This window comes from Paroedura picta, chromosome 4 (assembly GCF_049243985.1).
Source record: "Paroedura picta isolate Pp20150507F chromosome 4, Ppicta_v3.0, whole genome shotgun sequence".
Taxonomy (NCBI): domain Eukaryota; kingdom Metazoa; phylum Chordata; class Lepidosauria; order Squamata; family Gekkonidae; genus Paroedura; species Paroedura picta.
Window position 1 is genome coordinate 43,182,522 of NC_135372.1, and position 26,048 is coordinate 43,208,569.

General features: G+C 41.7%; 1 long non-coding RNA gene across 2 annotated transcripts; it reads left to right on the forward strand.

The window, feature by feature from the left end:
- The first annotated feature begins 735 nt into the window (after positions 1–735).
- Positions 736–24,842, forward strand: LOC143836762 (uncharacterized). Of its 2 annotated transcripts, none has more exons than XR_013230714.1 (3): positions 736–1,164; positions 3,564–3,681; positions 24,784–24,842. It is a non-coding gene; the product is annotated as an uncharacterized LOC143836762 (long non-coding RNA). The 2 variants fall into 2 exon arrangements; XR_013230713.1 differs by lacking the exon at positions 24,784–24,842 and adding an exon at positions 3,973–4,308.
- The last annotated feature ends 1,206 nt before the right edge of the window (positions 24,843–26,048 follow it).

Here is a 26,048-nt window from a genome sequence, read left to right on the forward strand (position 1 = left end):
AGGGCAGGGCAGCGGCTTTCCCGCCAATATCGCCCCCCCCCCTCCCCGCGCAACTTTTCCGAGTGAGGCGATTTCCAAAATTTTCCCTCACTGCATCCGGGGAATCCCTTTGTGTTCTGGCAAAGACTGGACTGGAGGGGTCCCCCCCCCAAAAAAAAAAAAAATACCACAACGATTGGCTGAAAACTCTTGACTGGGTTCAGAGCACTGGTGGGAAGCGCTTTAGGCACCCGGGAAAGCGCCACGCAAACGTTTGAAGTACCCCGAAAAGAGCCACAGGAACATTCTCTCTCTGTTTTCTCCTTTAAACGAGCCAGCCAGATCCAGCCTGAGAAAAAGCTCTGCAGTTTTGTGTCACTTCGCTTGGTCTGCCTAGGGGAGCGTTACCCAGCTTTTGGTTTGGGGTTTTGCTTCGGACCGACGTGGCTGTCTGCACGTAAACGTGCATCTCAAGTACTGGCATTCCGAATCACTTGGGTTGAGGAGCTCAGACAACTGAGTTTTAAGGGTTGTGGTGGAAGAAAATACACACGCACCCCACCCGAATGGTGGTGTGGGGCTGCTTTGCCTCTTCACTTGGGCCAAAAGTTAAACTGATGGCTCTTCAGGTGAAGGAGGGGTTGGAAAGAAGAAAAGGGGCACAGGGTGAGGTGGGGGGGGGACTGGGAGACAAGGCAGCAGGGCCAGTTTTTGTACAAAAAGGGCCATGAAATGCAACTTCTTGCTCTATAATGCCAGGTGCTTATATTGCATGGGGGGAAGTAATATGGGGTTCCTTAGCAAAGGGGTGCCAAAAATCCAGTCAGTTTAGTCAGTGGCAGTTAGAAGTTTCAGATATCTTGAGATTATATTCTGACAATTCTTCTCTGCCTTCTGTTTCCACTTCTTCTACGTTGACTCTCACTGTTCCCTGATATTTTCTGTGGGCTGATCCTTCTTGAAACGTACTTAAAATTGGCCAGGGAATGTGCTGTCGGCTGCTGCATTTAGCACGGAACACATACTTTTATCAGACAACTGGGGTTGTTTTTGCTTCCTTAAAAACAACAACAGAATTTTCTCGACTGCCAAAATCAGATTCACAAACTGGCTCTACTGCAAAGATCTAGCAGATATTCTCTACTTTGAACATTTTCCCTGAGGGAAAACAAAAAAGCTTCTCAGGTACTTAAAACACACTGACTGGCTTAAGAAATGTATGTTTGTATCTTTATTAGTTATAGTTCTCCTTAATCTTCAGGTGTGCATCAACGTTTTCCATTTGTACAATGAATTTGTTCCAGTCTGCCTAGTGAAACTGTATGTAAATTACTTAGAAGAAAGTTAGTTCTTATATGCCACTTTTTCTCTACCCAAAGGAGTCTCAAAGCGGCTTACCTTCCCTTTCCTCTCCCCACAACAGACACCCTGTGAGGGAGGTGAGGCTAAGAGAGCCCTGACATCACTGCTCAGTCAGAACAGCTTTACCAGTGCTGTGTTGAACCCAAGGTCACCCAGCTGGTTGCATGTGTCAAACCCAGATCAACAGATTAGAAGTCCACACTCCTAACCACTACACCAAGCTACACAAAGCTGATTTGAAAATTGATACGGTTGTTGTTTTTTTTCTGTTCTACGTGAGCTGACATTCTCAAGGGACATGTGCCAGATTATGAAACCATTTTGTGCAATAGGTTCTAAGAACCTGAGAATAAACTATACCATCCCAAATGTATTGCATTGCGGGCTGCCAGTGGGAAGCAGGCAGTGTGCTGGGCAAAAAATTAGAAACACTCTGAAAGAAACTGCACTGAATATTAAAAACCATATAGCAGAAGCACAGATGTTTCCATGGGATATTAGGATCACTCTGTCCTTGGAGAGAAAATATTTGCTTCACAGTCTGCCCTGTAGGATGAAGTTCATGGACAATACATTAGGAAATATAGAAATGGAACTAACCTTTATTCAGCGAGAAATTAAACTAGGGTTTGCTGCCAGAGGGTATAGTAATGGCCGCTAGTATAGATAGCTTTAAAGGGGGGGGGGGGATGGATATATGATCCATCAATAGCTTCTAGTCATGCTGGGTGAAAGGGAGCCTATATCTAAAGAGGAAGCAAAATTCTGAATGTTAGTGCTAGCATGCAACATCAGGGGCTGTCCTTGGACACTGTACTGTTTGTGGTGGCCCTTCAGAGAAATTGGTTGGCCATTGTGGGAAACAGGATGTTGGACTAGATCAACCATTAGTCTAATCCAGCAGAAGCCTTTTTATGTTCTTAATGCTCCTAGGTATGGTATACATTTGAAAAGTCAGTCCAAATGAACAACTTACTATAGATAGAAAGCTAAACTTTTGAAGAGAATGGGTCTTCATATAGTTTTTGCTTGATGTGCTAGTTTTCTTCCTGCTGATATTTTAAAAATGTGGCAGTGTTTAGTATCCTCTCCAAACAAGTCTTTGGAAGGCTGTTCCACGTGCTTTCCTTCACTATGCCAGTTGGTTCAAGATCATAATATTTGAAATTAAAGTAATAGCCTTTCTCTTCTTGGGCATCCTTCTGTGGATGCCTTCTTGCCATTTAAATTGCTTAAGGACTACAGATCATCTTACATTCCTGTGTAAGCAACTTGGACTAGACTCTTTGAATGGATGCTGTGGTGGGTTAAATCCCAAATACCACCAGCAAAGTGAAGGCCACAAAGCTGAAATTCTGTACCCTCCCTCCTGCTACACCCCACTGACCCTCCCCTGAAATTTTAGTTGAGAGGAGTCAAGGGAGCAGGTGGGGGACAAAGTGAGGGTCTTCAGTGAGAGGTGGGAATCAATAGGTATTACCCACAGTTATGCCATCAGCAGTGTTCTACTTTCATAACAGCATCTTAGGATCCAATGAAGTTAATGTTGGACTAGTTCAAGCATTCTTCTGGGACAGCAGCATAGGTACTCTTCCCCATGCACTTATAAATTGATATGGATGCTCCTAGAGGAAAGGCAAGAATCATGTGAATATATATGGACATCCCTGTGGATATCTTGTGACTTCTGTTACTTTAAATCAGAGGTCTACAGTCCATGGCTCCAGAGCCAAATGGAATTCAGCACACAACCAAGAGATCTTAAATAAAATTAAATTAAATTAAAAAGTGTGGGATTAAGGAATGTTTTAGATATGCTTTAGAGAAGGGCAAACAGTTATTGGTAATCCAAGTATGAGTTTATGCCTGAGCACAGAAGCAATTACTCAATTGCTCTGGTGTATGCTTATTACTTTTGTGAAACCTCATGAGTGCTTCTTCCTCTTTGAGCGAACTGTATTTAGGCTACAGAAATGTTATGGATTATTAATTAATATGTCATTTACTAGTAATGTTGTTGCATAGTGTCAGTTACACGAATAGGCTTTGTTGATCTCTTGTTCTGAAATTTGATGTTGTTAAGCTCTTTAATTATATTAAAAAGTTGCTGATCCTTGCTTTAGAAGTGTGCTGGAAGGGAAAGATCCAGTACTGCTTGTCTACCACATGCAGCTAATTGTCACTGGCAAAGATCTGAAATGGTACATTTTTTTAATCTACAGGAATGATTTTCTCTGCCACCATGAGAAGAAATTAGGAAAGAGTCAACGGAAGAGATTACAATCCGAGCCAGCAACTTCTCCGGAAGCCTCATTGGCACTCTAGATAGCCTGCTTAGTTGTAAGTTGAGTCCTATAGAAATGAATGGACTTCCAAGAAAGCGCTTTCATTTTTACGAGTTTTCCAGCACGTCTCTGAGTTTCTGCAATCTGTCACAAAACTTGTGGTGCATACTGTGCAGCCCAGTCATTACTTGTATTTGCCAAATGCCTGGGAAAAAAACAGTGAAGGAGGTAGGGAGTGAGAGGGCATAGTATGTACTATTTCAATAGAGAGGAAATTTCCCATCAGAAGACAAATCACAGGATTGGTGTCTTGTTGCTAAAGAAATGCTTTCTCTTCTAATTTTAGGACTATCCTGTTGGGCTGGTTGATAACAGATACACCTACCATGCCTGTTTTAGGTTCACCTGGCCCAGCCCACAGGCAATCTTCCCAGCATGTTTGTGAAAAATAAAAACAAACAGAAGTTCAGCACCAATGTGGGCTACTCTCCTCCACACTCCAGAAAATACCAGGATGGAATTGTGTCCTCATGGAAATCTGTGATTTAATAGTATTGAAGAAAGCTCTTGGTTGGTAATGCCAAACAACCTTCCCATGCACTGAAACATGAACCTCATTTGGCCTTAATCTGGTATACTTTGTGAGTTCAGGTTACAGACGGTGGTTATGCGGTTCGGTATTATGTAAGGAACATCACATCCCTGTGTCTGGTTCAGATCACACACTTTGCCATGTGGACAGATGACATCAAGACTGAAGGAATTTCCAACCACAAAGCCAGTAGGGCTTTAATAGTATTTCATTACTTTGAACAAAGAATCTGGTACAAAATCTTGCATGAATAGATTTGTTTATTTAATCTCTATGTAAGGATAATTTTTTAAAGTATTTATGTGGGTGTGGGTGTTGGAGAAGTGCCATCAAGTTGCTTCTGATTTATGGCAATCCTATGAATTAACAAATGAGCCTCTTGTGGCGCAGAGTGGTAAGGCAGATGTCTGTAAGCTTTGCCCATGAGGCTGGGAGTTCAATCCCAGCAGCCGGCTCAAGGTTGACTCAGCCTTCCATGCTTCCAAGGTCGGTAAAATGAATACCCAGCTTGCTGGGGGGTAAACGGTAATGACTGGGGAAGGCACTGGCAAACCACCCCGTATTGAATCTGCCATGAAAACGCTGGAGGGCGTCACCCCAAGGGTCAGACATGACTCGGTGCTTGCACAGGGGATACCTTTACCTTTACCTTTATGAATTAACATTCTCCAAAACATCCTATTGTTAGCAGCCATTCTCAGGGCTTGCAAACTGAGGGCCATGACTTCTTTTATTGACACAATCCATCGCATGTTGGATCTTCCTCTTTTCCTGCTGTCTTCAACTTTTCCTAGCATTATTGTCTGTTCCAGTTACTCTTGTCTTCTCATAATGTGACCAAAGTATGATAGCCTCAGTTTAGCGATTTTAGCTTCTAGGGCGAGTATTTATGTATTGTTTTATTTGTATATTTTTATTATCATTATCATTATCATTATCGTTATTACATTTCTTACCCGCCTCCCCGGGAAGGCTCGAGGCGGGTTACAGCACATATAAAAACCCCAACAACATTTAAACCAATATAAAATACACAATAAAACCCCAACCCCTCAGTCCCTCAAATATCATGGGCCCAGACCGCCTTAAAGTTCAGAGCCAAAACCTTGAACCTGATCCGGAGAACAACTGGCAACCAATGCAGCTGCCTCAGCACAGGCTGGATATGGGCCCTCCATGGTGTACCTGTGAGGACCCTAGCAGCTGCATTTTGTACCAGCTGCAGTTTCCGGAGCAAGCCCAAAGGCAGGCCAGTGTAGAGCAAGTTTATATTTTTGTGTATCACTTTCTTTTTTGAAAATTCGAATGATGTGATCCTTCCCTGCAAAGGCTCAGCAAAGGGTGCTTCCTCATATGACTAAGCAGTAGTTTTCTTTCATTTTTTGGTATGCTCAGGCCAAGAAAGGTCTAAGAAATGGGAAATATGTACATGCTTTACAGATCTTCAACCCAGCCCTCCCTGCTAGTCAGCAAAGTTACATATGCTATAGAATTCCCTCCTGTTATTCCTTATAATGGTCTCTGGCACCAAATGTATGTGTCCTGAATGGGGTTGTGTACATTACAGGGGCATCACATCACAGGAGCATCACATCAAAATCACAAGGCAGGCTCTTGCAGAGTATTACAGTACTCAAACCTGGCTGTGATCAGAGCATGTATAATTGTGGCCAGGTCACACTTTGCAAGAAAGGCCAGCAACAAGTGCCCTTACACATTGATTAAATTTCATACATCCTACAAAAAAGACCCCAAATGTCCTATGTGAACAGTGATCTAATAGCATCCCCAAGCTGTGAGGGAGGAGCGGCAACCCACCTAGAATAGGCTGACTCTTCAGCCCATGACTAAACAGATGAGTTTCACCTGGACAGGTCAGTTACACACTCCCATTCATTCATTCATTCATTCATCCATTCATTCATTCATTCAACAGGATATGTATTACCTTATCTGACTCAGTTAAAAAGGAGAATTAAGAGTTGGATGTCACTGGCTTAAAGATGACACTGCAGTCAAAATCTTTGTGTATACAAATGTAATTGATAAATACATAATAAATAAATAAATAAGTAAATAAATAAATAAATAAAACAGCATGGGGACAAAGTGACAATCCTGTGACACTTCATAGTGAAAATTTAAAGGAATTAAGCAGCAGTGTCAAAATACACTATTTTGACATTGGCCAGATGGACCCAAGACAATGAGAGCACACTGCCATTGACACACACTTTAGCCGGTCACTTTAGAAGGATATCATCTTCAATGGCATTAAAAACCATCAGGAATTACGGAGGTATAAACAGTGTCACACTCTTCCTGTTGCTCTTTTGAAATGATGTTATCAGTCAGGGTGGCCAAAACATTTCCATTACAAAGCATGCTGAAAATGACTTAAATTGATCCAGTTAATTGGTCTCATCCCAGACACGGCTACCTTTTGCTTGAGCACCTTGCTAAGAAGCTGCATTGGCCACTGGCAGGTAGTAGCATAAATAGTTCAGGTTGAAGGATATCCTCTTTAGGAAGTGTTCCATGATGGCGTTCCTCAAGCTGTCTAGGACTTCCTCCTAATGCAGTGACTTATTCTCCTCTTCCAGTACCTAGCTGTACTCCACTGCCTATCTTTCCCCACCACAGCTGCCTCTTGGGAGTTAGTGCCCCTCCCCCAGGGAATCAGCCATAACTTGCCATGGAGGGCTGTTATGTGTCTCCCATAATATACATCCAACCATTAATTTTCTTGCCAGAATTCTGGTACACAAGTAATTTGTGGGATGACAGAAAGCTAGATGGATATGGGAGAGATACATAATGGCTTTGGTAACCACAATTTCCCCTATATCCCCCTCCCTGTTTCTTCTTTTCTTCTTCCGGCAGCCCCCATACCTCCCCTTTTGTTGCTTCCTAATCTTCTTCCCACCCACCAGCCTAGCTACCTTTTATCTGCTCCCCATGTTCAGCAATATTTATCATTTATTTACTTCATGTATACACTGCCTTTCTTCACAATGGGGAACCAAAACAGGCTGCATCATTTCCTTATCCATTTTAGCCTCACAACAATCCTGTCACATAAGTTAGGCTAAGAGTTTGTGACAGGCTCAAAGTCACGTATTGAGTTTCTGTAGAAGATTGTGAATTCCAACCAGGGTTTCCCAGATCCAAATCTAAAACTATACCATAGTAGCTGCTATGTGGTGGCTGCTGATGAACAGTAGCAAAGGAAACAATTTGCTTACGTGGCTTCAGTCTCTGCACTTACGTATCCGCAGATGGGGTTATACTGATATACTGATGATAGGTGTAGGAAGGAAGTGATGCTACTTGAATATTTTAGATTTGGGGCTTGCTGGAAATAGGTACTGCTTCTAATTCTGGATACGATAGATAATATGTTATTGAAAGCACTGATACCCTATAATGGTCACAACCTGTTGTACATATCTGTCCACTGGAAAAAGTGAGAATAATCAAAGATGACATTAGAGGAGTGTTGCTTTAGCAAAGAAGTTGCTTTTGACTACCTCAGCCTTTTTCAACTTTTTTACTGTTGAGAAACCCCTGAAACATTCTTAGGGCTTCAAGAAACCCAAGAAGTGGCACCATTATGCAGAATACATAGCTGTTTACATGACCACCAAAGACCCCTCCCCTTCCCACTCCTCCAGGTCCATCATTGGCCATTTGGGGAGGGGTGGGTGAGTTGACATGACCACATATGGTCATATTATCTGATAAATGGCAGGAAAGTGATGCATTGGTGGGGGAAGGCAGGTGTCTATATGTACCCTAAGGCGGGTCAAGGAAGTTGTTCTTAGCAGTGAGTTTTCTCATGATACTTTCGGATGTACCATCTTGGACATAATGAATAACTTTGAACTCTTTTCTACGAAGAAATGTCTCAGCTGTCTTGTCTCCTACGAGAGAGTAACCTTGGGTCATGATAATAGTTAAGCTAGATTTTCTTGTTTCCTTGCCGTATGATTTTACCAGTGTAAAATGTTGCCTAAAGCTAAGACTATTTCTGGAATATTATTCAAATACATTCTATATATATTTCATGATTATTTTCCTGTGCACACTAGTTCTCAGAACCCATGGGATTCAGGCTTGGGCTCCATGACACTTCGTATCACAAAAGGGTTCTCGAGTTTTGTCTTCCGTGTGTTAGCTTCTAAAATTTTTTCTTCTATATAACATTGATTCTTGTTTAGTTATTGAATTGCTGCAAGCACAGAGGCAGATGTAATGAGCCAAGTTTCCTGTGGAAACAAAATAACAACCTTGAGGGCATTTCTGTACATTAGTAAAAATAGTGTTACACCAGCTGAATGGCGTGGCGCTAAATATTATCGTGCCTCCCAGCCACTCCTTGTCTTTTTGCTGTCTCGCCTTTGTCTGCCACCCTTTCATGTATCTCACCATCCACATCTGCTGCTGGAAATGGCGGTTTATATGCAAATCTCTTCTGCCTGTCAATCAAGCCAGGCAGCCAATCCCCTTCCTCCATTGACTACAATGGGAATTTCGGCTTTTCCGCTGGGGCCTGGGGTGGTTGGGTGGGGGTTTAAGGTACAACCTGCAAAATTCAGGGTAGCTCCGGGAGGCTCTTCCCTTACTCCTCTCCAAATTTCCAAATGATTGGTCCAAGGAATCCACAACAAAGGGCTCCTGAAGAGGGTGCCCCCATCCCTCCATTATATCCTATGGCAGGGGTGGTCAAACTGGCAGGGGCTCATGGGAATTGTAGTCCATGGACATCTGGAGGGCCGCAGCTTGACTACCCCTGTCCTGTGGGATGGACTCTCCACTGGATATAATGGAGGGATAGGGGGCACACCTAGAAGTGGACCCTTTGGACCAATCATTCTGAAAATTTGAAGGGAGTCAGGTAACCCCCCAGAGCTACCCTGAAATTTTGGAGGGGATAACTTAACCCCCCCCAGGCCCTGGGAAAGGTAGAAAAGCCGAAATTCCTATCATAGCCAATGACCACATTGACTTTATGGGCACCGAAGCTAAATCAGCTGGATCGGGCCCTTAGTGATTGATGAGTCCTTTAATTTGAGGTGCGGAAGAATTGTTCCTGATTTTTTTGGGGGGGGCAGAAAACTTTCAAAAGACATGCTTTGTGGCACAACACTTTGGTAGCTCGCTCTAAATAGGTTGGTGAATCCACTTTATGCGATTCCCCAACTCGCACATTGGACATTTCCCAAGGTCAGAAGTTTAGACTTCACCACAGGTTGACAGTTTGCATCAATCAAAGGTAAGAAACACTTATCCAAAACAAAATTTCCTTTCAAAAAAGTTATTGTTTGTGTAAATGACTACAGAACTGCTTTTTGTTCTTTCCATAGAAAAGGTTGGAGTGGGGATGGTGAACTTGGTTGGTTGCTGTCCAAAAATAATTTGTTTCTACTAGATTGTTTTTCCTGATGTCAACTGGATGTCAGGAAAAGAAATCTAGTAGTTACAATTTAGTTCCAAGGTGAATTTATATGCAAGCATATTTTCAAGCCTGATTAATGAGAATTTGGAGAAAGATTATATATATTCCCACAGCTGGGATATATAAACCTGAATTTGGGATAACCCCCAAATTTAGGGTAACAGCTGTGTTTTTAAATTTTGTGAGAACCACTAAAGAGATTTGCATACAGCGACAAGCATATTTCTTTTTCGGCTGCTTATACAGTTCAGTTACAACAGGGCTTTCACATGGCAGGTCTCCTCATAGTTTCCCTGCCCAGTTCCTTGCTACCAGACATTCTTTCTCACCCTGAGCTATTAGAACTTTTCAGGATTTCACCCTCTCCCCTGCCCCCAATAGCAATGGAATATTATTATGGAGCTATGCCTTTCCCCAGATATCTATGTAATGAAAGAGGCCAGAGGCCAGAGACTAGCTTTGAAAAAAATGAAAACTGGGAATTCAGTGGAACCTATTACACATATTTTATATAAATATTATATTGATATAACAGTATTCAGTTGCTTTTTTTTAAAGCCCCTATGGCAGATAAAGGAAATTGCTGCTGCCATGTGAGCAGGACTGGGAAAATCTGGAGTCTTACACCGTATGGCAGCCATCCAGACTTTGCTGTGACAATTCCCAAAACGTCAGAGCAAAGCAGATTTGGTAAAGATCACAGAAAAGACAGGGAAGTCCCAGGAAATGTACTAATGCGCCAAGATGCTAAGGTGAAGTAGGAAAATCCCCACTTCTCACCTGGTCTGAACAGAGTGGATAAACTTTGTGGAAGTGACTTGAATAGGAATTGGAGAGAAGTGCATGCCAATATCTCTGCCCAGTATTATTGCCCTTATTTTATGCACCAGAAGAGCTATGATATAAGCTGGAACCATTTTTCCTCTCTAATATCAAGCTTTAAACTGGAGGCTTCTTAGCTCACATTGAATCAATCCCCTCCTGCCTCCTGGCCTTGCTCACCTCATTTTTGTCAGCAAGGGTATATGAACAGTATTTTAAGACACAAGGAACAGTTTTGTGCCTGAACAACTATCAAGAGTTGGATTTATATGACAACCATTTTAGTGCTAACAAAACTCACTGTACCTCTCAACTATATTTTTTTCAGATAGCACTTGAGTCAAATTGCTTGGAGACAAACGGGGGATAAACGCATTTTCAGAATGGAACGCGACAAATTTCAGTCAGTTCTGGGTCCATTTTGCCAGATAAGACCCATATGTTCTTCACTCCCTCATGGCACTAGAGGCTTAGAACTTCTTTGTTTTTGAGCACTGGCATCCTTAATCTGCCCTAGGGTGACATCTTAAATTCCAGATGGCCTGGCTTCTATCACAGTAAGATGGTAATGGAAATGTAATAGCGCCACTGCTTCTAGATTCTGGTGACAGTAATTTCGATCCCCTACATTAACAGCAATGAGATATATGTATAAACAAAGGCCACTCCAGTCTGTATGAATGATACCCTGCAGGCTCTTTTTGTTTTATTCATACAAATTTAGCCACATATTTAGATGAGTAAGCTTTGGAAAGATTTCACTAAGTCCTTAACAATGGTTAGCCAACAGAAGTTCTGGATTTTGACTGCACTTTCAGCTAATAAGGAATTCAACTCCCCCCTCCCAACAACCAGTTTCATATAAACAGAGATGACATTTGACTAGAAGCCAGGATTTCTTAGATGAAGTTGCATGGCTAATCGGCTTCAATCAAGCAGATGTACAATTCTGGAGCTTGTCTGAATTCTGTAGACTTCCACTAAACTGATGGATTCATGTGGAACTAATGAACTGTGCTGTAGTTTAGGTGCTTAGTGTATTTATAATTACAGTCACATTCAAAGCCACTGTAAATAGTTAATTTTAATTACTTAGGGAAGGCACATCAGCAGGGGAAGTCATGACAAAAGAGAAAGTTGTGTCAAAAATGAGTCTTTAGAATTATTTTTTTTAAAAAATCAAACAGTAATAAGTCACCAGGCAGCTGAATACAAGTGCTATTGACTTTATAACATATGGTATGGTGAGTCCCCTGAATGTTTGATCCCGAGAAGATCAGGGGCCCTTAGGAACAACATGAGCAAGATTGACTCAAGTAGGCAGCCGTGTTGAAGCAGCAGAACGAATTCTGAGTCCAATGGTACCTTTAAGGCCATCAATGTTTTATTCATTTTGAAAGTCTGCCATGGATTAGTACACAGCATAATAAAGATGTTAACCAGATACACAGGCCTTACAGGAATGACAAACTAAGGTCATAAGGTCCTATTTCCTTTGGGTTGAACTCTAGGTGAAAGAAACATTGTAAAGGAATACAGATGTCAAGGTTAAAGATTAACAGGCAGATGCCTTCCTAATGGTGGAAGCTGGAAGTATTTAAAGGAGAACCTATCACTGTAATGTATGTGGTCATGTTAATGAGCCTACAGAGGACTGAGCTTGAGGTCCAAAGTAGGACCAAGGCAAGCATGACAGTGACCAATGCACAGCCAGGATTCCAACTATGGGATCCAATCTGTCTGAATCAATCAACTAAGAATTAGCCAGTGGTGTGCATTGGCGCGAAGATCTATTGTTCATGATGCGATATAAGTTGAGCTATTTGAAGAGCTTATCGGTTCAGTTCTCACTCTTGAATCACCATCCTGAGATCACAATAAAGAGCTGACTGAATTCCCAGTGTGCTTGGTTTCCTTCAAATTCATGGCTTTAACAGTCACTGGTCAATCTGTCAATAAACTTTTTAAAATGTCCTGTCTCTTTAATACAGGTTTAATGTATGGAAATGAGTGGGTGAAAGGTAGAGGTGAGTAGGAGTAAATAACAACCCCTTAAGCCTCTACTGAAGGTTCAGACATGTTGGTCTGCATTAGAAAAACTAGTTCAGTAGCACTTTAGAGGTACTAAATAGGTAGGGCATTTTTTCCCCTCTAGGCTGTTGGCAACCCTGTGTGTGTAGGGGGCAAATTGTAGTTACACTGGGAGCAGGGAATTTGTGAACATTGTACTCGTTTTCTTCACCAGTGTAAGATCTGTTCTACTTTTAGTTGCATTGATGATAAAGTTCTGAAGCATCAATTTCAGGTGGAAAATTCCATCTGAAATTTCATCTGAAAAATTGCCATACCTGAAATGTTCTGCCCACGTTTTCTTTGAATGAGTTTACATTGTAGACTTGCTCAATCTTACTTGATGCATCCTGAATATCTTTAAAGGTTACAAGCTTCTAGCCTAGCAAATAACCTCACTTCTCAGGCACTATATCATAACGTATGGCACATGGGTATACAAAGCTAATTTGTTCTATTATTTATTTAAGTTATTTAAAATATTTATATATGCCATCCCCCTGTGGGGAGAAGAACTGTAAAAGTTTTACCATGTTTTGATGTTCTCCTAAAATAATCATACTTGTGATGGCCAATGGCTAGATACAATAAACTTGACTGACTGACTAAGGTATTTGGTACTGTCCAGAAAACAAAAGAATATAAGAATCAGGGTAATGACAAAAAGTGTGCTGGCGAGTGAGAATGTCCGATGCTTATAACCCCTTGGTTCTTTCCCGTTTTGGCAGGAAGAACGAGTTTATTTTTGTGCTTTGTTTGTCCTTATGAAACTATAATTTGGGTATTTGAGTGGCAATCAACAAGCTGGCTGTGGAAAGGCAGTTGGAAAATGTTTGGATAAATGAGTTTATGGTGCTAATTATATGCATTTAACAATTGTGAGCGAAATGATTTTCTGAAAACATTCAATAAGAGTAGTGTGTAACTTTCCTCCATGCTAGGCAATTTGCATATAATCTGTTCTTACACTAATTCTGTGAAGACTATTCTTAAAAATTTCTTGCAGTGGATAATTTGATTCCAATTGTGAAATATGACTCAACATTATTTCATTTTTTTCATCCATTTCTCATTTCCTCATGTGGTATCAGAGTAAGTCATCATGTTACGGTATAGGCATTGCAGGGGGGCCTGCATAGATCATTTCTTCAGTCTGTACTTTTCCACTCCTTTGTTGCTATTTTTTTGTATCCAAGTATAGAAAATGACCACTTAAAAAACTTTTGTTTCTTTCTTTATTTATAGTCTGCCTTCCTCACTAAGGCCCAGGGTGGGCTATAGAGCATAAGTCTATGCAGTAAGTAGGGTGGAGCATCCAATAAGCAATGTAATTGGATTAAGACTGTGGAAATTAAAATCAAGTAAAAATCTGGAACAGAGATGAAACAAAGTGTATTAACATGGCATATTAAACAACGCCAAAATTACATAATAGGATAATATATACAGAAACTGAATATTACATACTATGTTCTTTACAGCAGCCTTTCTCAACTTTTTTTACTCTTGAGAAACCCCTGAAAGGCCATACACAATAAGGGCCCAGTGTACCTGAGGGACTGCTTATGCCCCTCTCTGCTTATGTCCCTCAAAAAGCTCTATGCTCTGCCACTGCCAACTGGCTAATGATCCCTGGTCCAAATGATGCCTGCTTGGCCTCAACCAGGGCCAGAGCCTTCTCTGTCTTGGCCCCCACCTGCTGGAATGAGCCTAGTTCAGGGCCTTGATGGAACTAAAACTATTCTGCAGGGCCTGCAAAAGGGAGCTCTTCCACCAGGCATTTTCTTGAACCCTTCCTCCTAAGAATCCAGACACCCAACTGAACCATAGACCTGTTCGAACCAATATTTTGATTAGACTGTTACCTTCAGTCATGGTTGCTATTGTCACTGTTATTATTGTTGCAGTCCATTTTATATTTTATGAAGAAACAAAGTCTACGTTCCATGTGAACCACCCTGAGCCTCTGGGGAGGGCAGTATACAAATATAATATAAATAAATAAATTGAGCCGTATGGGAGAGCGGTATAAAAATCTAACAAAGTCCCACGCATTTGGAAAACCCTTCCAGGGCCGTTAAGAAACCCTAGGATTTCATGAAACCCTGGTTGAGAAAGCCTGATTTACAGTATTATTCTATGAAAGCGTTTTTTCCCCTGAATTATTCTATTAATAAAACTCTACTAAAACGTAAAGGTAAAGGTATCCCCTGTGCAAGCACTGGGTCATGTCTGACCCTTGTGGTGACGCCCTCTAGCGTTTTCATGGCAGACTCAATACAGGGTGGTTTGCCAGTGCCTTCCCCACTCATTACCGTTTACTCTAAGGCAACCATCTGATTCTCACAAAATTTCTTGTATCCTACTACTCTTGTATTTTACTACCTGAAAGGTCTCCAAGGAGCTTACAATTGCCTACCCTTCCTCTCCCCACAACAGACACCCTGTGATGCAGGTAGGATAGTATTATGATCTGGATTTCCTTGAAAGCCTCCAGTATGCTAGATGCCTAGAATTTGGAATTTAAAGAATGTTCTGATAAGGGCCACTAGGAGGCCCTTATGTTCTGATAAGGGCCACTATTTGGAAACTAGAGGCCAAGCCCATTGCATTCAGGAATACAACAGGTGCTAGATTAGGGGGGAAGAGTGGAAGAACTCTGTGGGCGGCCTCCCCCTCCCCCCAGGACCTAGAAAAGCTGCAGGCAGCTGTTAGGGAACTCACCAGCAGGGGCAGCTCTAATGCAGCAGGAATTTTCAGCCTCCAAGCTTCAGAGGGAAGTGGAAGGAGGAGGGTGGTCTGGGGTGGGGGATGGAAGGCGAGTGGCTGACTGCTGGACATACAGGCAAGCCGGTTAAAGGAGGAGTCACTCAGGGGCGGGACAGCCACCCTGAGTGGGTATTAAGCGCTGAATGGCACAAGCCATGAGACACGCTCCTCCTCCAAGGCCTTACCAGAAATATTAAGTGGAACAGATTATGCAGTGAAGGCAAACTTATTGTTTTGACTATGCTTCCATGGCTTTTTGATATGTCACTTAATCAGTACAGAAATCTAGACATATTTAATGAAGATGGAAAATCTTGCCATTAAATTAGGGATGTGTTTGTGGAGGTAAAGAGCCTCTTGTGGCGCAGAGTGGTAAGGCAGCCGTCTGAAAGCTTTGCCCATGAGGCTGGGAGTTCAATCCCAGCAGCCGGCTCAAGGTTGACTTAGCCTTCCATCCTTCCAAGGTCGGTAAAATGAGTACCCAGCTTGCTGGGGAGTAAACGGTAATGACTGGGGAAGGCACTGGCAAACCACCCCATATTGAGTCTGCCAAGAAAACGCTAGAGGGCGTCACCCCAAGGGTCAGACATGACTCGGTGCTTGCACAGGGGATACCTTTACCTTTACCTTTTACCTTGTGGAGGTAAGGGACATATACAATGGAGGAGAGGGGTCTTGCGGTTGTGTAAAAATGTGGTGAAAATTAACATTCTTGTTGATATTCTGTTTGACACAGCTATTAAAATTATAGCATCCCCAAATACCGTTTGTAAATTATGAATTAGTTTATATCTGTGCAATGATATGAAAATTAAAATTAATTCTATGGAAGGTTGTGAATTTCATGAGCAGCTAGTTTCAGCTGGTGTGTGCAGTGGTGTTATCCGTTTATAGATCCTCTTGTTTTAACGATCCCATTCATTTGGCTCTTCTGAGTGCTGCAGGTTCAGAATGTTCAATTCATAGGTATCTCAAAATGAGTATGGAAGCTCACTTAAGCTTTCTGTGTGTATATAAAAAACTGGAGGCTATATAATTGCTTAGAAATCTTTTTCTTCTGTGGCACATACTGATTTCCAGCATTTTTTCCTAATAGAGCGCCTGTACTTTTATGTGGCAGCAATCCTATTGCCATGAGGTGCCGCTTTACTTTGCATGGAGATGCAGAGACAGAAAAGCATCACCAGGTATAGCTCTTCCAGGAAAAAAAAAGGACCTAGTTCTACCATAATGAGGTCATTCTGAATGACCCATGATTTGTGAGCAAGTCATGGTGAGATAACACACCAGAAAGGTGTGAGCTTCCTCTTCTTGCATCAAGCCCCAAATTATTCTTGGAATAATCATTTGGTTAAACCTATAGGACAAAGATCTCTGTGTTGTATTCAAATTGGGTCTACAGAAGAACACGTTATCACTTCCCTATGGAAATCCCTTGCAAATTCTCTCAAAGTAAGGTACTCTTAATTCCTTTAAGCCCGCAGAAAGGAAGAATACTTCCAAACAGCATTGAATCTGGAACAAATAACCCACGCAGAAATGAAACATATTTATTTACCTAGCTTGGTTTAGTGTATACGCATACACCCTTACCAGTATTAGAGTGTATTTTCTATACTGAATACAGATTCCCCACCAGCTTTTCTCTGATTCTGAAAACTAATCTACTTTGACATTTTGGGAAGTATCACAGAAAAGCATGCTGTGTGGGTGGAAAAATTTAGATGATCCTACCAGCAATGTATCCATTTTCCCTGACCCTGTCCCTCTAGGCCAGTGGTCCCCAACCCCCGGTCCGGAGACCGGTACCGGTCCGTGGATCAGTCGGTACCGGGCCGCGGCTCCTCCTCCCTGGCTATTGCCTTGGGGGCTGCCCTGCCATTCTGCTGCCAGCTCACCTTTGGTGCTCTCCAGCGGCCGCCATGGCTGCGGCTCCCCCTCTGCGTGGCACTGCACAACTGCTGCTGGCAGCGCCCCCCAGAGGGTGGTGGGAAATCAGGGGCACCGGTGGGAAAGCAAGTGAAGCAGGGGCTCAGGCGGCAGCAATGTCCCTCGGCAAAAGACTACCCCCCGGGCCTCAGTAAAATTGTCAAGCGTTGACTGGTCCCTAGTGATAAAAAGGTTGGGGACCACTGCTCTAGGCCATTTCCTCCCACTGTCGCCAAAGTGGCTTTTTAATAGGCACTGGTATGTTGTTAATCAATTCAGGCAACCAATCCCCTTTCTCCAACAGTTTAAAGGTCCCGCGATGCCTGCTACATTTTTTATAAATTCATAATTCATGGTGCTTTTTGAACACCACCCCTTATGGAATCATGAGTCCTTTGATACTTTTCAGAATTAATCTCCTTCCTGATTTTTTGGGGGGAGAAAACTTATGAGAGGCATGCTTTGTGTTACAACTTTTTAAAAAATATTATTTTATTTCTGGTATTGCCTGCATGCTTGTCTGTCTATTCGTTGCTCCATTAAGTTAGCCCCTTTAAAAAATAAATTCCCATCCCTGGGAACAAGGGAGAGGGAGGCAGATGTGAGAGCAGGATGAGGCAGGCGACTTTAGCGCATTTGAGCCTCCTTACATTCCCTCTGCTGGTTGCCTGCTGATGGCTCTCTCTCTGGTAGCTAGCGCTAAATAAGTTGGGGAATCCACTTTATGCGATTCCCCAACTTGCACTTTAAAATGGAGGATGTAGTGAGCAGTTTGCTGCCCAGAGACTGGATGTGGGTGACGTCATGCGGAGCAGCAGGAATATAACGGCAACACAAGGTAAGCATTTCGCTATATTTGTCGTGTGCAGAAAAGCCTTGAGGATTGGTTTTGCATCATGTTATTCACATTTACTTCAGAGATGCTGGTGGCTGGTCCTGCCTCCTGTTTGTTTTTTGTTTTTTTGAAGGGGAGATGGGGAGGATGTCTCTGTGTGTCCTGCTTCTGGTACTTTGGAAATATGATGTAATGTAATCATGTTAATTAAAAAAAAATACAGCGGGGAGTGGAGGAGGGTGGGCAGAGACACAGCATTGATTGGATCTCAAACGTCATCATTTTGAGGTGGGGAAACAGTGGAGGAAGCCAATGTGACTTTTGAGTTCTACTTTAGGTTACTGCAGATTACCTCCCAGGGGAAGGGGGGGAACTCACGTATTCTCTGGATCCACAAAATGCGTGGCAAATGGGGAGCGCAATCAGGGCTGCGCCTGAATCATGAGATTTTAGTGTAAAAGTAAGGAAATTCCACAGAGCTTTATGGGTGCTGCCGTGAAGTTTTTAGTCACTGTGGAAATGGCCTAGGCATTTCCCTTGCGGACGTATAAGGGGAAAGGTATATCTTCTCAATAGAAAGGGCTAGAGCCTTGCTTTTTCTTTTTTAAATGAAAGCTGGCAATTGAGAGAATCTTTCACCTATTGTTACAATGATACAACAATATTTTAGTAGCTTAAAAAAATTACACAACTCCTGGTGGCCCATGGGGGGAGGAGGGGACGGCCACTGCTCCAGGGGCAGTGGAACTGCAGTGAAGCCTACCATATGGAAGCCCAGTTGCCAGCATGTTTTATTTGCAGCCCACACAGGTTCCTCCCTGTATAGAAACCACCTGTAACTAGCTTTTAAGAGAATTAGAAACATGGGAGTTAACTGCAGTTATTGAGCTACAACATTCTCCTTTAGGAAATGAATCTTAGCTGCCTGAGTAGACTATACTCAGAACCATAACCTGGCAATATGAGAAAAAGGAAATTTATCAAAAGTGCATTGAAACATTTCATGCAATGGTCTGTACTTCATTGATGCCATATATCTGCCTCCTTTCGAAACTGCACCAGCTTCAAGAACTAAAGTAACTTCTACAGCTGGATAGTGAGCATTGTTCCATTGAGAACCCAATCCAGTGGGGCTGAATGGTAGCTATGGATATTCCTCCTCCTGTAGTTTGGCCTAGCCTGTAATACGACCAGATTTTAACATTGGTAAAGCGGGACACCATTGACTGGGGGAGGGCTCTTGATTAAAAATTTGGTCTATATGGAGCAACATAAAGTTTCATAGAATGCACAGAACGCAAAAATAGTATTGTAATATATACATTTTAATTTCAACATAAGTACAATTTGCCAGGTGCCCCCAGATGTCCCTCCAAAAGTGGGACAATCTGGTCATCTTACTGTAATAATTTATATTTTTTTCTTGATGCAGAACTACACCCATTTCATATAATGCATCCATATGCACTTCACATTTCCTGTGTGGCTTCTAGCGGCTTGGCATTTCTTGCACAATACATTTCAGACAGTTTTGTGATTCACCACCTGGCATTTTACGCACTTTGCATTGCTGTGTTGCTTGCACGCAGAAGTTTTGATTATTTTAGATATTATTAGTAACATCCTCCGCATTCCTGCTGCATACCTGATGGGATTCATAAGTGAGCTACCAGAACGCTGATGGGTCATTACACTGATCCCCTAACAAATGTGACTCAAATATGTCTTACCTGTATTGCAAATATTGTAAATTCCCCTCTGACTAGATTCTGTCTTCATTGTTTATACTTGTTATTCAACTGAATGTCACAAGTAATTTTCCATTATTTTGATTTTTAAAAAACAAGGTCAGCCACATCTTTAAATGCCTTTAAGGTTAGTACATGACCTCTCTAGGTGGGGCCGTGGTTCAGTGGTACAGCATCTGCTTGGCATGCAGAAGGTCCTAGGTTCAATCTCCATTTAAAGGGCTTGGGAGTAGGTATGAAAGGCCTCTTCCTATGATCCTTAAGGGCCACTGCTAGTCAGAGCAGGCAGCATAGACCATGATGGGCCAAAGGTCTGATTTAATATAAGACAGGTTTATGTATGTGAACTGTTCCTAATTGTGCTCCAGATTTTGCCACACAAGAAAATGCCCCGTCACCTCTTTCTCTGCCCCTAAATGGCCCACTTGATGGGCATCCTACTACTGGTGACAGAAATATAGCTGAAATATTTGGTAAGTTGTTACCCATCTCTGGTGCCTATATATATGTGGAGGCTCAATGACATTCAGGAGGGAGAATTGAAATATGTGTAGGTGTTAACTTCAATGCTTGTGGACTCATAAACAAACAGTCCTTCATTGTATGATCAATGAAGGATGAATAAGGAGCAATGATATCTACTCTGATATAAGCCCTGATTTATTTAGTCAGGCTTGCTGCCTTGAAAATGTTCATAGGCTTTTAGCCAGAGAGATGAAAAACTTAACATACCAATTTACAGTCAAAACGTTTGGACCCTTGGATTTGAATTTTGTTTAGCCCTAGGGCAGGGGTAGTCAACCTGTGGTCCTCCAGATGTCCATGGACTACAATTCCCATGGCAGGGGCTCATGGGAATTGTAGTCCATGGACATCTGGAGGACCACAGGTTGACTACCCCTGCCCTAGGGTATTAGCTGAATTCTGCAACACAGATGAGTTTGCCTCAGTTACTGAATTTTTAGTCTACTAATAAATTAAAGAGTGATGACATGGTGGACTTACTACTGAGTTCTACAATGATGAGGAACAGTGAAGAACTGAATATGTGTGCTATGTTTGCTCAGAAGGGCGCTTACTTAGTGGAGGACCATATGATTTATATGCGGAAGATCCCATTTTCAACTACGTGGACATCAATTGTAGACATTACTGGACTAGGTGGAACAATAGTGGGACACATGAGAAGGCAATTTCATTATAAATATTCAGAGCAACATATCTCAAAAGGAGATCTGTCAGTTTTTGGACCTCTGTCCTGCTAAGTCCTGATGAGAATTATGTCACACAGCAGATAAGATATGTACTAAAATGGTTATCTGTGTTTATCCACTGGATCATGGCTGCCTAGGGAAAGCAAAAGGAGGAAAATCTAATGGTAAAGTATGAGGGTAAAGAATTGTGTTTGACATAACATCAATTTCTGTCTGTGGTGATGCGTCTCTGATGACTTGTTCTCATGAACACATCATGACCATTTTTTGAAGGCTATCTAATTTCCTTGAAGATACGTAGCAGAAAGCATGGCCAAGAATTGTTTGCTAGTGTATTCTCGTTTCTGTGGTGCAAGGAAAGTTTCCATGAGTTGGCTATAAGTCCTTTTTTTTCTGTGTTCTGAAAAGAATTCTGCATTAGGCTCACCCCCCACATGCACATTTTTGGTAAAATTCATTGCACAACCATAATTTATGGTATTATGACTATGTGGACTTCCAGCTGTTTACGTTCATTATAAACTAAACGCTGCAGGAGACTTATGAGTGCTAATAGCCCTTTAACTGAGTGGAACAACAAATGTTCAACATATAAACTTTTCCACAGGAAAACCATAACCATTCAGACCTTTTAAGAGCCAAGTTACAATGCTTATTTTGAGTTGCATTGTGTGGCACACGTCAGTCAATTAGAGGGCATCGCATGTCCCTCCCAAAATAGAAGGCAACATATTTCTAAGAAGAACAAGCGTGACACAGTTCAAATATAGAGCATTTGCCATGTCTACATTATTATTTGTCCCTTTCCTAGAAAAGAAAGCCAGACAGAACTAAAATTTTAAATATTTTGAGACACCAGTTTAAATGTTTTCTGGGTTTTTTAAAGAATTCTTTGGACCTTTGGATACTTATCACTGAAATGATATACAGTAAAATCTTAATCAGTTATACTCTTCTAAACCCATTGATTTCACTGGACCTATAAAAAGGTAAAGGTAAAGGTATCCCCTGTGCAAGCACCGAGTCATGTCTGACCCTTGGGGTGACGCCCTCTAGCGTTTTCATGGCAGACTCAATACGGGGTGGTTTGCCAGTGCCTTCCCCAGTCATGACCGTTTACCCCCCAGCAATCTGGGTACTCATTTTACCGACCTCGGAAGGATGGAAGGCTGAGTCAACCTTGAGCCGGCTGGTGGGATTGAACTCCCAGCCTTATGGGCAAAGCTTTCAGACGGCTGCCTTACCACTCTGCGCCACAAGAGGCTCTCTCTTAGCTCTCACTGGACCTATAGAAGGGTATAATTCAGTTTAGGATGATACTGATTTATTATTATTTATTTATTTAGATTTTTATACCGCCCTTCCCTACGGCTCTGGGCGGTTTACAGAACACATTTCAGAACATTTACATGGAACATTTAGTCAACAACAGTATGGTAGTACCTGTACTGCACCACTTGGGCTTTTACTGTGTGTCTCTAAATGTGGAAAGCTGCAGTGGCATCCAAACAAACCTGCTCATAACATGTAGCTTTCACCACATGCTACATTTGGGTAGACTATGCCTCCCCCCAACATTCCATTTGAAAGTGAATGGCTAAGATTCCTAGTAGGTGGAACTTGAAACCATCCATCACAGAGGGATAAACCTTGTCTTAAGATAGAGACTTTCATCAAATATATGACATATGATTTATCTTAATTTAATTGGTCCTGCACTCTGTGTCTTCACCTGCAGAGGCAAGATGAGAAGCAACCAGAGCCAGGGCCTTTTCAGCAACAACACTTTGCCTTCAATTTGTCTTTCCCACCTACCTTACTCTCCTTTATGTACTAGGACAAAACATTTATTTTTACCAAAGCATTTAATTGGTGGGGTTAATTTTTAAAGCTGTTTTTAAATGGAGTGTTATGCAACTGTATGGGACATGTAGGGAAGTGTTGCCATAATTAAAGACTTCAATGATTATCATACCTGAGAATGCATGGCAGGAAAAATACCATGTTTGTAGTAATATGGACAAGCAAACTCAATGGGAGAAAATCCCATGATGTAACCTGGTGATCTGTATCACCTGGTGATGTTGTAACCTGGTGATCCTATCACACTGGAACAAATAATCCATGTGGGCTGTTTGGACAATATCTGCAAACAGAATGTCTGCGTTTCAAGATAAACAAATGTATCGTAACAGACCCTGAGATGGTTGTATTTAGGGATGGGCACCTACCTAAAAATTCCAGTTTGGTTCCGGGTTTGGAGCAACTACATACATTGGTTTGGGGTGCTGAATTTGTGCTGAATTTTGGCTCATGAACCAGTATTTATGGAAAGATTTTCCATTTGGGGTCACTAGAGGGTGCCCTAGGTTTAACACTTTAGATAATTAGCCAAAATAGGAAAGAGGGCTCCCTTCCTCAATGTAGACTTTATTTGTTCTCCTTTGTACTATCAAGCCCTTTCAGAACAAGCATGAAGCCCTTTGTTCACCAAAGCTGAACAATAACCATGGCCAATTGGCAGGGGCTCATGGTAATTGTAGTCCATGGATTCTGGAGAGCTACAGTTTGGCCACCCCTGCTGTAGACTGTCCCCTAATGTTTGTTGATGCCTAAACCTGATAACTTCCACAGGAACCATGTCAGATATCATCATGCATAGGATGAACAGCTGATAGAGTTGCATATTACCTGAACTTTGGGTAAATCTAATATTGTGTGACACAAAAAAGTAGTGCCAATACAACAATGCTTACAATCATTGACTAGCTTCCCCAGAATTCAATGTTTATTTTTAGAAAGTGTTTATTGAGTTATATATGTAGGTGTAACCAGACACATACTACTAATCTGAGTCAGTTAGGGGATCTTCACATTCAAAATCAGCTGAATTCTGGGTCTAAAATCCGTTGTTTGTAGTTTTATGCCTTAAAAGCAGGGGATGGTTAAGCAGTTACGTTTGAACCAATGAAATATGACTTCTCTAGGGTATCATGAACATCAAGTATACAACAGGTTCATTTAGGATGCCCCAATGACCCTATCTACATTGCAGTTAATGTGCAGTAAAGGGGTTTAGTCTTCCATGTGTGGATGATGGAGGCAAGCCTAAATTGTTCTATTCCAAAACCATCCCCATACTATTAAACGGGGCATATTCCCAGAAAAGTGTCTTTAGGGTTATAACCACTGTTGGCCAGCATCTTGCAATGAACAGAAAGCACCCAGCACTAGAGGTATATACTCTGCACTAGAAGACCCCTGCAGAAACAGAAGACTTTGGATCCAGCCAAAGTTTCTAGCTAGATTAAATCTTAATATGATATCCTATTAACCCAACTCTTATTAACTTGTTAATTAAATTTTGCTCATTGATAAGTAATTGGCATCACAAAACTTGAGACATTTTGAATAAATCTTATAAATTAAAAAGAAAAAGGAGTTGATTCCTTCCCTGACATGTCTATAGTTCCCTGGATCATCCTTTTTGCCCCTTAAAAAAACTGAGATGTTTGCCATTCTCCAATCATCGGGCATCTATCTTAAAGAGGCCTTTAAGCTAATGGATAACAGCCCTGCCTACTTTGCAGCATATCTTTAAGCACTCTCAGGTGACACCATCCAGTCCAAGAGACTTATACCGATCTAAAGCATCTAGATTCCTTTTAATGGTTGCTCTTCCTTCATTTTCTAAACATCTCTTTTTTTTCCTTCCTTCAGTTCATCAAAGAGCAACTTGTTGGGTTCTTGGATCTCATACCATGTCAAAATAGCAACAGCGTAAGTAAGCATGTTTTAAAAGAACCTACCCTTCCCTTGCCCCTTTCTCTCCTAACACTGTTCCTCATGGAATTTTCCCATCATCTAAATTTACTGAAATCTTCCATATGAAAATCCAACAAACATGTTGTGGTGACCCCCAACCATAAAATTATGCAAGTGTTCTTTCACAGAAATGAAACTGACCAATGGCATGAAGATCCATTGTTCATGATTGTATATAAATTGGTTATAAATTGTATATAAATCAGCGGACACCTTCAGGAGGGGTGGTAACAGTGGTGGCACCCCCCCCCCAGCCAAGCTGCTTACCCTGCCACAACCCCTGTGAAAGGGTCATTTGACCCCCAAAAGGTCCTGACCCCCAGGTTGAGAACCACAGTACTAGAAGACCCTCAGAAGAGACAATGTTCCAAAAATCTTATACCACCATGAAAAAGGATTTCTACCCTCCTTCAGAATCTCATCTCTTAAGGGAAGCCTTAGAATTACCTTTCTCAGATGGAGGTTTATGGAGCTCTACTAATGAGTTCTCAGCACCAACGCCAAGCTACAGTTCCCAAGATCTTTTGTTGGAAGCCATGACAGTTAAACTGGCATACATCTGATCTAAATTTGTAGCCTAGATATATCCTTAGAAAATGGATGAACTTATTTATTTTTTCTTTGTCTGTGGCTAGCATTGTAATAAATTCTGGATAAATATACCCAGGAAATCGGCTGCTTGAAACAACTAATGGGCTGACTGAACACTTACCAGCCTGAGGCAAAGTTTAAAAAGAGAAAGATGTCCCAATGTAATAATTAACTCTGGAAATAATTAGTTATTCAAAGAAGCTTGCCATTAGAAATGATGCTCTGTCGGTGGCCCAGTACTCAAAGCATTTTCTGTAATGTTTGATAACCATAATTCTCAAGCCACATCTCTCAATGTACTCTTGTGTACCAGTCAATTTCTTCTCTTGGGTAGGTGCATTCTGCACAGAATTCAGGCTTATAAGTTGATCTGAAAGAATGGCCTACCAAAATGGATGAGGAGAGCATCTTGGCCTCCTACCTTTTTGGAAAACACACAGGTGTGCTTATTCAGATAGCTCTTTTTGGAGGGTTTTTAAAAAGTTGCTAGGGAAGTTCTTGCTGTGAATTATTTGTCTAGTAAAAGACAAAAGAGCCTCTTGTGGCGCAGAGTGGTAAGGCAGCAGACA